The sequence below is a fragment of the Sus scrofa genome, chromosome 9 (assembly GCF_000003025.6).
Source record: "Sus scrofa isolate TJ Tabasco breed Duroc chromosome 9, Sscrofa11.1, whole genome shotgun sequence".
In the NCBI taxonomy this organism is placed as follows: domain Eukaryota; kingdom Metazoa; phylum Chordata; class Mammalia; order Artiodactyla; family Suidae; genus Sus; species Sus scrofa.
The window spans coordinates 95,419,215-95,431,481 of record NC_010451.4 but is presented as its reverse complement, the minus strand read 5'-3'; the positions used below and the strand labels follow the sequence as shown (position 1 = coordinate 95,431,481).

General features: G+C 36.0%; 1 protein-coding gene across 1 annotated transcript in view; it reads right to left on the bottom strand.

Moving 5' to 3' along the window:
• The window catches only part of SEMA3D (semaphorin 3D), a 205,473-nt gene that overhangs the window by 54,628 nt on the left and 138,578 nt on the right, over positions 1 to 12,267 (bottom strand). The gene's annotated exons all lie outside the window — the stretch shown is intronic.

Sequence of the window (12,267 nt, the reverse complement as noted above, 5' to 3'; positions counted from 1 at the left end):
AATGTTGTATATCAATTATACCTTAATAAAAATGAAAAAAAAAAGATGTTCTTTAGACATTTTGCAAAATATAAGCATTTATTTATTTATTTATTTGTCTTTTGTCTTTTTAGGGCCGCACCTGCAGCATATGGAGGTTCCCAGGCTAGGGGTCTAATCGGAACCGTAGCTGCCAGCCTACACCACAGCCATGCCAGATCTGAGCTGTGTCTGCGACCTACACCACAGCTCACAGCAATGCCGGATCCTTAACCCACTGAGCAAGGCCAGGGATTGAACCTTCAACCTCATGGATCCTAGTTGGATTCATTTCCACTGCACCACGACGGGAACTCCACAAAATATAAGCATTTAAATCAATTAGATAGAATAAACAGGGTCATGCTATTCAATAATTCACCATGAAAAGGTATTTTTCTTATTTTTACTTTGTCTCTGTGAACACTAAATTAATATGATTTCCTTTTGTTTGACTCAACTAGACCTTCTATATTTATAATAAATAAACAAAGACTGTTTCATGGAATAAATGCATTAGGTACTTAATGTTGACTTTCAAAAATTACTTATATAGCCACTATTTCCATTAATATATTCCCATTTTAATATAAATCCTATAAAAACTTTTGGCCTTCATGCAGTCTATGTTCCATAAAGTCAATAAATAGTTCACCGTCAAATTTCAGCTCTAAATATCTAGGGACTCTCTTCTTCGTGATTCTTTTATCTCTAAAAATTAAATTAGAGAAATGCAACTAAATGACCACTTGAAACAGGAGAATTCAAAGTCATATAAATAGCTGCTATTCTTGAAGAAAGAAGGGGGTGGGGGAGAGAGAGGGAAGAGAGAGCCCTTGAGTATTAACATGGGTAATATGTAAATCCAAACTCTCAGATGATGTAATGACAGTAAAAGAGCAAGTCTTAGAAGGCTCTTAGAATTGTGGGAGAGTTAAGAGGGTAAGCAAGGTCCCTTGCAACCAGAGACCATAGCTGTCTTTATAAACTTAAAACCTAACACTGAGGTTATACCATAACATCCAGAGTGAATGGTGTTTTACATCCCTTCCTGCTCAGTAACAGAAGAATTTTCAGTAACAGCTCTGAATAAGTGAGTAATAATGATTACTGTCTGGAGTTGTTCTTTAGGTTTAAGAGAAATACTTTAAAATTTTAAATACATCCCAATTCAGTAATTAGCACAAACTTAAATTTGCACTTCAACGAAGTCACACCTCGTAGTTTACACTATGTCTTACTCTTTTAAATTTTAAATGACTCCAAGTCATTGTGAACTTACTCTTGAAACGTGTGTAGCTGGTTCATGTGTGTTGAAAACTGAATATACATATACATGTACACATAAGTACACATAACAGAAACACAATGGTAGAGTACCTGTTATGGCACAGTGGAAATGAATCTGACTAGTATCCGTGAAGATACAGGTTTGACACCTGGCCTCACGCAGTGGGATGGGGATCTGGCGTTGCTGTGAGCAGTGGTGTAGGTTGCAGCTTGGATTGCAAGTTGCTGTGGCTGTGGTATAAACCAGCAACTATAGCTCTGATTTGACCCGTAGCCTGGGAATTTCCATATGCTGCGAGTGCAGCCCTGAAAAAGCAAAAAAGAAAAAGAAAAACAATGGTAACCACAGCAATTGTTTAGAACTTGAACAACAACAAAAAACTTTTCTGGCAGTAGTATTTTGTCACTGACTCAGTATAGAATTGCTAACATATGGTGATTATGAAAAGCAAAAATAACATCTAGTTGGTTTTGTAATCGGTTTAAATTCTCACCAGAAAATGCATTCTCTTATTCCTTTTACCCAGCATCCACTCTGATATGCCACTAACATCCTGCTTGTTAGGTGTTCATTAAAAACATGTTTAAAAAATGAATAATTTAAAAAAGATAAAATTGACAAATATCTTTAGAAAAGTATAGATAAAATTATAGATAAATGCCACAGTAAAAGTATAGATAAATACCACAGAATTTGAGTCCCTTCTGAATATTCTATTTGGGAAAATGAGGTCAGACTTCACTGAAGAATTAGATTTAATACTGTTTTAAAATTACAAGTGGATTCATACATGCAGAGGTATTCAGGAAATAGCCTAACTGCTGGAAACTAGGGAGAAAGAACAACCAACTGGTGAAACAGTTCAGAACATATATGGAGAACCAGGACAAACTTGGTTTAGATGAAGGGTGGAATAAACAGAAACAGAGGAAAATGTTACGAAAGTAAATTGGGATAAGATCAAGGAAGGCTTTGATACCAGGCCAAAGCATCTGTATGCCGTTTTGGGCACAATGAAGAATTACTAAAAGGTTTAGTAATTAGCACAGAAGTGCGAGAAAATGAATAAATAATATATTTATATAATAACCCTCTAGAAACAAAGATGTTTATAACTGCTCTCAATTTTATACTTTGTGTATGGTGCTTTTTTTGAGCAAAATTGCTCAATAATAGAAATATTTCAGCTAGCTATTAAATTATTTCTGATGCCTACTGATGTGAAGGCAGATTTTCCTAGACATGACTTTTATTTTTATTGCCAATATCCTCAGATCACTTAATATATATAAATCCAGATATTAGTAGATTGGGCAAAAATACTGATGCTTCCTCCTAATGCAATAAATAATTCTGTGTTAATGTCAGTAGGATTCCAGTGAGAAAATGTGTTGTCTGGAATTATTCAGGAAGAAAGTTTTTTAAAATGAGTTTAAAAATACAAGGAGTTCCTGTGGTGGCTTAGCGGTAACAAACCCGACTAGTATCCATGAGGATGCAGGTTCAATCCCTGGCCTTGCTCAGTGGTTTAAGGATCCAGCATTGCTGTGAGCTGCAGTGTAGATCACAGACATGGCTTGGATCTGGCGTTGCTGTGGCTGTGGCATAGGCTGGCAGCTGCAGCTGCAGCTCCAATTTGACCCCTAGCTTGGGAATTTCCATATACTACAGTATGGCCCTAAAAAAATTAAAAATTAAAAATTAAAAAAAAATACAAGGTAAGTTATTTCCTCATCTTTATCATGACTCTTGATTTATATTTTTAAATTCACACACCCAGCTTTTACATTTTTATTTTAGCATAGTCCTAGTTGTACTAAGTAGAAGTCTGGTCAAAGCCTTTCTACTTTATTATTATTATTACTTTTTTTGCCTTTTTGCCTTTTCTAGGGCCACTCCCGCGTCATATGGAGGTTCCCAGGCTAGGGGTCCAATCAGAGCTGTAGTCGCTAGTCTATGCCAGAGCCACAGCAACACGGGATCCGAGCCATGTCTGCAACCTACACCACAGCTCACAGCAATGCCAGATCCTTAACCCACTGAGCAAGGCCAGGGATCAAACCCACAACCTCATGGTTCCTAGTCGGATTTGTTATCCACTGAGCCACGACAGAACTCCCAAAGCCTTTCTACTTTAATGCATTCTTACACATTTATAAAATTTTCATTGCCTATATTTGTATATTTTGAGAGTCAGTAATAAATGCTAAAGATAGTGTTGCTTCAGTATACATAAAGAAATACATCAGCTATTATGAATATAATGACAGAGGCTATGTTTGGTTTACTGCTTTACCCCTAGCACAGAGCAGTTGCTCAAATTATTTTGCTAAAAAAATAAATAATATCATATATCTTCTCCATAACATTCCTTTAAAAATTGCACACATTACTACTTCATCATAAAAATGAGCAATCACACTCTCTTTCAATCATTCAATTAGGTAAAGTGACAAGAAATGGCTCATTTTCAAAGACTGTCCCTCTTTCTATTTGCAATTATCACTCATATTTATGACAAACCATGAAAACAACTCTATGCTTCAAATAACCATGAAAACAACTCTATAACTTCAAATTTGTTGAAAAGAAAAGGGATTTATACTGTACCTGCATATTTTTTAAACTGACAAATGGAAATTTCAATCCTTTGACAAAACAATCTTTAAATGCATGCCTACCTACCCAGCAGCCATCCCTGGCTTCTCAAGGAATAAAAAGATAAAAACAAAACAAAACAAATCCAGGTCAAAGATGAAAGCCACCTGCTGTCAACGAGGACATAAGGAGAGCTTCTGGAATAACAGCTCTCAGGAATGGATTATAAGCATTTAATGACTGGATAGTAACTCTTACAGACATCCAGAAGCATGACCTGGGATGGCAAAGTTCAGTTCACAAGGAGTTGTATTTCTCCTGCAGGGAAGTGTCAGTTGACTGACACTGTGGACCAGCTCTCAGTCCCTGGATTTGTTTGCAAATCCACAAAATCCCCCCTGAGAACTTTAAGCCCAGAAGAGGGCTGAAAGGGAAGTAACCACTTTTGTACTAAATTCTCACCTCCTTGCTTATTTTTGTGAAGTTCTAAAGAACACAACTGTCTCACGAACACTACAGATTTATTATTGAGATGTCAGAATCGGCAGCTTTTAGTAACCAGTCACTTCTACGTGTCTCCACTCTATTTATCACAGCTTCTTTGCCCAAAGCCTTGCCATCCTCCACACAAAGACGCAGATGGAAGTGGCAAAGAAATTAAATGTAAACAAGTCTGAACACATGTGTTCAATCTGGGTGGTGAGTCTAGTGGGTGCTTGTTTTCTCATTCTTTATAGGTTTTTATATGTCTACAGTATTCCTTAATTTTAAAGTGATTAATAAAAACAGAAAGGAAAAAAGCATAATTTACAATCTTGTTGAAGCTTTAAAGTAACGTATCCCTCCGTCATTTGATTGGGTGATGGCTGCTTGTTATGAAATACTACGATTTCTTACTCCTGGTACCTCCTAATGGGTATATCAGTCAGGAGGCAGGTTAATGATGATTCCATTTTCCTTCTACCATTACATCAATTGCAAATCCTTATAAATCTTACATAGACATGTGGAATAGCTACAAGCTGTCACACATGAACTTTTATTGAGTGTATCTTTTGACCTTCAGGTCACTATGCAGGGTTCATCTGTTAAACACGATTTTATCTCTATACACCATTCTCTCCAAGGATCTCTCAGCACTTTATAAATATTGTCATTTTCACCTTTCTTCTGAGGAACAGAAGCTCTTGGAAAGTGTAATAACTGACATTCGGCTCCTACCCTCTTAAATCCTGAAGACTGTGTAAATCAATGACATATCTAAGACATTTGTGAACATGGTACATTCTACTAAAACACAGATGTGCATTTAGAAATTTGTAACCATATTAATTTAAGTGGAAGGACACTAGGCTTTCCAAATTAATTAGCAACTCTTAAGCACTTAAAAAAAGAAAAAAAAAAGGTTTGATGGTGAAGTCAGAGGTTATAAATTCTCCTTTGCTTTAAATTTAGTTATTGTGCCTAATGGAGCTTTTCTGCATCTTTACGTAAACAAAATAATGGAATTCCCTGAAGTACTTTAAGTGCCATAATCTATGCATGTTTGTACACCCCTCCTCCATTCTACTCATCAATAACATTTAATCTCAGAGATTTGATGTTGAACTAACACTACTCACTTTCTTTTGAAGTATGATCTAAACAGTACCACACAAGCATTTGCTTTTCCATAACTGAAACTATACACTGAGGCAAACACATAAGCTTTCTATGGATACTTTTTACAAACTCAGTAAGATGAGGGCAATTTCATACTTGCATGTCTTCAATTTAGTGCATTTTGAATTTTAATACATCATTCATATTCTTTATTAGATTTGTTCATTTATAATAACTGCTGTACCTTGCAGGTTTTAAATAGTCTCATGTTGAGATATGCCTTCAAGTCACCTAAAGACCCATTTGCACCATAGAATTCTAAAGATATGATCACAGCAAATGACATTTCAGCAACACATCAGTGTCCTTCTCCCTGCGCTCAGGCTTCACTGAGTTATTTCTAGGGACAGAATTTAGTAACTCTGTCAACATAGGACAGATGTTCTATATAGGATGTATGAGTAAATAATAATGACAAGGATAATTCAAATGCAGGATGGCCTATTTAGAAGTTTGAAACTATGATTGTGACGCAAGAGAAACACAAAGTCAAATCCAGAATAAGATCCCAGGAGCCTTTTTAGGATGGTATGCCATATATATATTAAAATACATTGTTATACTGAGGAAGAACTTCAGTGAGGATCCATTAAATGAATAGTTTAATACAGCAGATGAATTCATGGACGATAGTAAAGTTATACCCAATAAATAAAATGAGAAAACTATGTTGTACTTTCCTTTTCAGTCCATGAGTCTTCTTTACCAATACGTTAAAACTATGTTTCATTTAACAGTTTCACAGAAATGTAAGTTACAACCACTAAAAATAAAAGCAAAATAATTAATAATGTCTTTTACTTATCTACTAATAACCTTGAAATCTCTTAGTAGCAGAAGGAGCAAAACTATACAAACTCGAACAGCTCAAAGTGGAGAGGAGAAAAAAACAAAACCTTGTACGGCAGGTAGTAAATACAGTGAAGGGATAATTTCTGAATAGACTTTCAAGGCAAAACAAAATGTTCTTTTCATAAAAAGAACTCTCATTTTTAAAGATGACTGTTTTTGATTTGCTATTAGAGAAATGAAATGGAGAACATGTTTTTCTAACTACTTCAAAAACTTCTAAAGATGATTAGAAATACAGGACTTGGGTAATACGCTGTGCTAAAGAATTCAGTGTCTAAGATTTAACAGATTAAATTTAGGCAAATCTAGGCACTTTTAGCAGTCTTTTTCAGGTACAATCAGAGTTCATTAAATTAAAAAAAAATAAAAAGCTACAACCAACAATATAAATCCTTGCCTAGGAATTTCTGACAGGAAAACAGATGGAAGTGAAGCAAAAGCACATCTGTAACTTGTGGGCCCTAAATCTTTCATTTAGGTTGTAAGCGACAAGCTGAAAGTAAGCAAAAACCCCCCACAACTCGGGGAAGATCAATAAATACAGAAAGTGTCATCGGCATAAAAACACAAATCTTCAAAGGCAGTAATTGTCCAAAAGGACCATATATCAAAATAGACAATGCAAGTGGAATCGAGGCAAAGGGCTATTAATTAGACCCCCCAGGCAAGGTATGTGAAAGGTCCATCCAAACTGAATTCCTGGCATGGACAAAAGGAAATACTGCAAAACAAAAAAGAGAACTGGCATAACCTACAGCTGGAATCCGGAGTGGGCTAGCATAAGTAAGCTAATGGACAACGCTTTTAAAAATGAATAGAATCCAAAAATAATGAAAAACAGCCTGGAGGCGGAAAGTTGCAAGCAAGCCCCACTGAAGTGACTGGTACTTCCACACATTAACTTACAGGGTGGGCTTTGAAGGGAAAGACACACATAGACATAAACACACACACACATACACACACACAGAGCAATAAACATCACAAAGACATAAATAATAGTATCAGAAAGGACTAACTTGCACAGTAAATAGACACAAATCTTTTCAGAGGGTTTATTTCATCCTATTTTACCTACTCTTTTAGTCAACATTTATTACCTTACCACAAAGATTTGTGTAATTTACCATCTATGAGAGCAGTCAAGGGTGTAAGGTGTACCATTTAGGGCCTGAAAATATTGACTGTTCAAATCAAAGAATCAGAGAGCCTGATAAGGACTTTAGAAATCATTCCAAGCTAAGCTCCATATTTTAAATACAATAAAACTAAAGGAAAATAATGACACTACTGAAAAATAATTCATTAGCAAACGTGTTCTGTAGTCTATTATGATAAACATACTGAGTTTGAAAGAGAGTCTTTAGATGAAAGTACTTATTCTCCTGAGGCTGTCACTGATCAGTAACACACTCTGAAATCATCTTCTAAGTCAGCTTCTTATTTAGTGCACCTCCCAGTTCATAATTCTTGTCCAAAATTTGCCACCGTTCAAACTGTTCACATAATTTTCACCAGATATGTCTCCAAAGTCTTGTGATTCTATCCAAAAATAAGATCCACCCTCAAAGTACAAAAAATTCTAAAAATGAGGGCAAAATAATAAGTAATTTTAACCTTTAAAAGTAATCAACTACCATCTCTTCTCAGTAACTTTTGATAACTAACCTGCCTCTCACCAACCCCCAACCCTTGCAATTTACACACACTTCCACTCCTAAGAAGTGAACCTAGTGCTGACCCTAAAAGTGTATAGTATGATGTGCATGTCTGTATGTACATGATTTTTGACATATAACTTAGATGTCATTATTCACGTGTCAATCTCTTATATGATTAACTTAAAACAGGAATCTATCCAAGTAGCCCGTTTTCTAGTACTTTCCCCAGTATCTGCCACATCCAAATTCATATGATCGCATTTAAGCCTTTCATTTGCCTGGTAAAATAGTCATGGAAGATATGGGTGTCCTCATTTGCTAGGTTAAGAAACTGAGCTAGAAAGAAGTAGAGCAGGAGTTCCTATCGTGGCACAGTGGAAACAAATCCGACTAGGAACCATGAGGTTGCGGGTTCGATCCTGGCGTCACTGAGTGCGTTAAGGATCTGGCATTGCCATGAGCTGTGGTGTAGGTCACAGACGCGGCTCAGATTCCACGTTGCTATGGCTATGGCACAGGCCAGGAGCTACAGCTGGGATTAGACCCCTAGCCTAGCCTGGGAACCTCCATATGCAACGGGTGTGGCCCTAAAAGGACAAAAGGCAAAAAAAAAAAAAAGAAAGAAAAAGAAAGGAGTAGAGCAGAGATGTAAACCTAGATCTGATTTCTTTTTTCACTTTATTTAGAGCTGCGCCTGTGGCATATGGAAGTTCCTAGGCTAGGAGTGAAATTGGAGCTGAAGCTACTGCCTATGCCACAGCAACATGCAACCTGAGCCACGTCGGCAACCTACACTGCAGCTTGCGGCAACAACAGATCCTTAACCCACTGGACAAAGCCAGTGGTTGAACACACATCCTCAAGGATACTAGTCATGTTCTTAACCCACTGAGAACTCCTAGGTCTGATTTCAAGTTGAATATTCTTACCACTTGGCCAACAGTTATTGATGACATCCTTACTATCAAATCTAATACCTGATTTTTAGTCCTGATCTTACCTAACTTCCTTTCAGTGTGTGACATTACTGACAGCTGCTTTCTTCTTGAAGGTTTTTATCCTTGACATGACAGTACTCTCATCCAGTCCTCCACCCATCATCAAATTGTTTCTTCTTGATTGCCTTTGTAGACATGTTCCTCTGCTCTTTCTTCAACATCTCTGTACCTCAGGATACTGTTCCTGCCCTATGGTCTTGTACTACAAATCTTTGTGGACAATTTCTGACATTTCCATGACTTCGAGAACCACCATTCCACTGGTGCTTTCCACATTCATGAGTCCAGACACTACTGAGTTTCAGGTTTTTATTTTCAACAGGTTGTGATAGCAGTATATCGCAGAACCACATCAAGTTCAACATATCCAAATATAAAACCTATGCCCATCAGTTTCTTATCTCAAATATCATAATGTATCTCTTTGTGCATTACCCTAATCTCTGCCTTATCTCTGGAAGCCATAATTACTAAGAATATAGGTTTTTCTTTCTACAGGGTAGAATCTGGGTCTCTGGCCTAGGAGTCATGAAGAACTAAAATGCATGAAGTATCTATTAGGATAGGAACTTGTTGCAGCCTTTCATATACAATGTGGAGTCAATACCAGGAATATCAGTCAGTCCTTAATATGAACAGGAGAGACAGGGTTTCTGAAGACTTGAAATTTCATGTGTGTTTTAAAAGGAAACAATCACTATCCTGCTGACCTTCCACTTCTTGGTTTTGCTCAAGTCACAGCAAAACTCTTTTTATTCCTTAAATGTTTTTTTCTCATCTCTTGAGATTTCACATGTGCTATTCCTTCTGCCTGGAATATTCTTCCCCATCCCTGTCACCTTTGCCCTGCAATTTTCTTATCGTTTTTATCATCTGGTTCAAAAGTCACTTTCTCAGAGAGACCTTCCATATCGAATCTAAAGCCCACCTATTTTTGCTAATTGCATCCTGTGATTTTTCCATTATAACCCTTATAATACTTTCCAATTATATGTTAATCTGTGTACTTCCTTGCTTAATGTATATGTCCTGCGCTAGGCTATAAACTCAGTGATTACAAGTATTATGTCTTTTTTTCTTTTTTAACTCCTGTAAGACTACTGTTTAGCAGTACCATGCCCAGGGTTGGTTACTAATAAAATGTGTTAAGAAAATTAATGTTTTAATTGTCTATATTTACATTGTAGCCATTAGCCACATGAATCTATTTAAATTACAATTAATTAAAATTAAATGACATCACAAATTTAGTTCCTTAGTCACACCATTCCTATGTCAGGACTAATGGCCACATGGCTACTATGCTGCAGAATACAGATAATCAACACTCCCAACACTGCAGAACGACCTACTGGATAGTAGTTATCTACACCAGGCAATGAATAAAAGAGTGGTAATAAATTAAGGACCTTTTAGAATTCTACACATGCATTCTATCTTAAAAATATCTCTTGAATTTACCTGCATCACTTCGTTCCTGCTTTCTTGGGGGAACTAACAGGTCTCCCAATCACAAATAATTCCCAGTCTAGATGCATTCCTCAAAAAACTGCTAAATACAACTACCTATCGGCTCACTTCTTTTCCAAAAAAAATTATCATTTCTCATTGCTTACAAGATAGGGCTGAAGCTTCTTAACATGAAAATAATAATGCATATCTCCCAATTTGCACTCCAGTCTCAAACAACACTGCTCCCCACTAGCCCTCAAGTTCCACTTAAAAGATTTCAATGTTCTGTGAACAAAATATACTGTCTCAGTGCTGCTCAAAATGCCTGTCCTCCTTTCCTATCACTGATGTAGTCCTCCTACTCCTGTAGGACTCAATTTTTGAGCATCACTACATGTATGGAGTTCTCAGTCCAACCTCTATCACATCATATGTGATTATCTGTTTATCACTCTCACTATATTGTAAGGTTTTAAAGGAAAAAGACCATGCTTTACTTACCTCCGAGTGTCTAGTTATGTTTGCACAGAACTTATATTTTGTTGTTGAAATAATAAAGTGATAACAAAAATGAAGGAATGGGTTATAAGACTGACAAGATTCACCCTTATCCTATAGACAATTCTTTGTTCATTTCTGTATAATTTTTGCCTATTTCCAAAACTCCTCCCCACTACACACTACTCAATCTAAGAGTTGTAGCTCTGACAAGTCAATAGAACAGCTTTTACTTCAGTTTAGTAGCTCAAGAGGTAAGGAGCTCTTAAAATGTCAACCATTTTCCACTGGACTGAAGGTTACCATGTTAAATGAAAACAAATAATAACAGCAAGAACAACAAAACCCTAATACTTGCAAATAAAGAGATACTGTGGAAATATTCTGGTGGAACAAATAGTATAAAGGACTCTCGTGTTACTGAAAACTTTGTAAATTCAGAGCAGTATATTCGGTTACTCTTAATCCTCTCTAACATGCTCTCTTACCTCTTATTTATTGAACTTAATTTTGCTTTACAGCATAGACATACATTGTTACTATTTGTTGAAAACAGGAAGACAATATTATAATAACCTCATGGGGGTAAAAAATGAAACAACAGAGAAGAATAAATATGTTCCCAAAATGTTGGAAGAACATTTTTATGTGAAAATAATGTATAACAGTAACAATGATGATACTGAATAGCTCTTTTTTAATTAAACTTGTTATTGTTTTGTAGGACATATTTTTTTAAATATTTCAAGTCATTTTTAATCTCATCAGTGAAATCTCTGCTTAGGGTACTCACTTTTTTTTTTTTCTTTTTTTTTTAACCACACTGTAATCCTAAATTGTTAGGTAAAGTTAGAGGCAGGGCATGCTATAATTAAGAAATTACAAAGATTCATTTAAAGCTAATATTGTAAACATCTGACCAATCCCCTCATATGTATAGTGGGAAATTCTGAAGAGCTATTCTAGTCTAACTGAAGATAGTGACTGAGGAAAGAGATAACACTAATGTAAGTAGAACCCCTATTATATCTTTTTTTTAAGGAGATTCATCCATCACAAGTCCTTATTTGATCTCACAATTTGTTAGCATTTTATCTGAACACAATAGGATGACAAAATCCTGCTGGGTGGCCTCAGCCTTTTTTTTTTTTTTTTTTTTTTTTTTGTGGTGAGAAGACTTGTGTACTACGATTCTATCTGTCTTTTCAGTTCTATAGGAGTTTGCTCCTAACTTAAA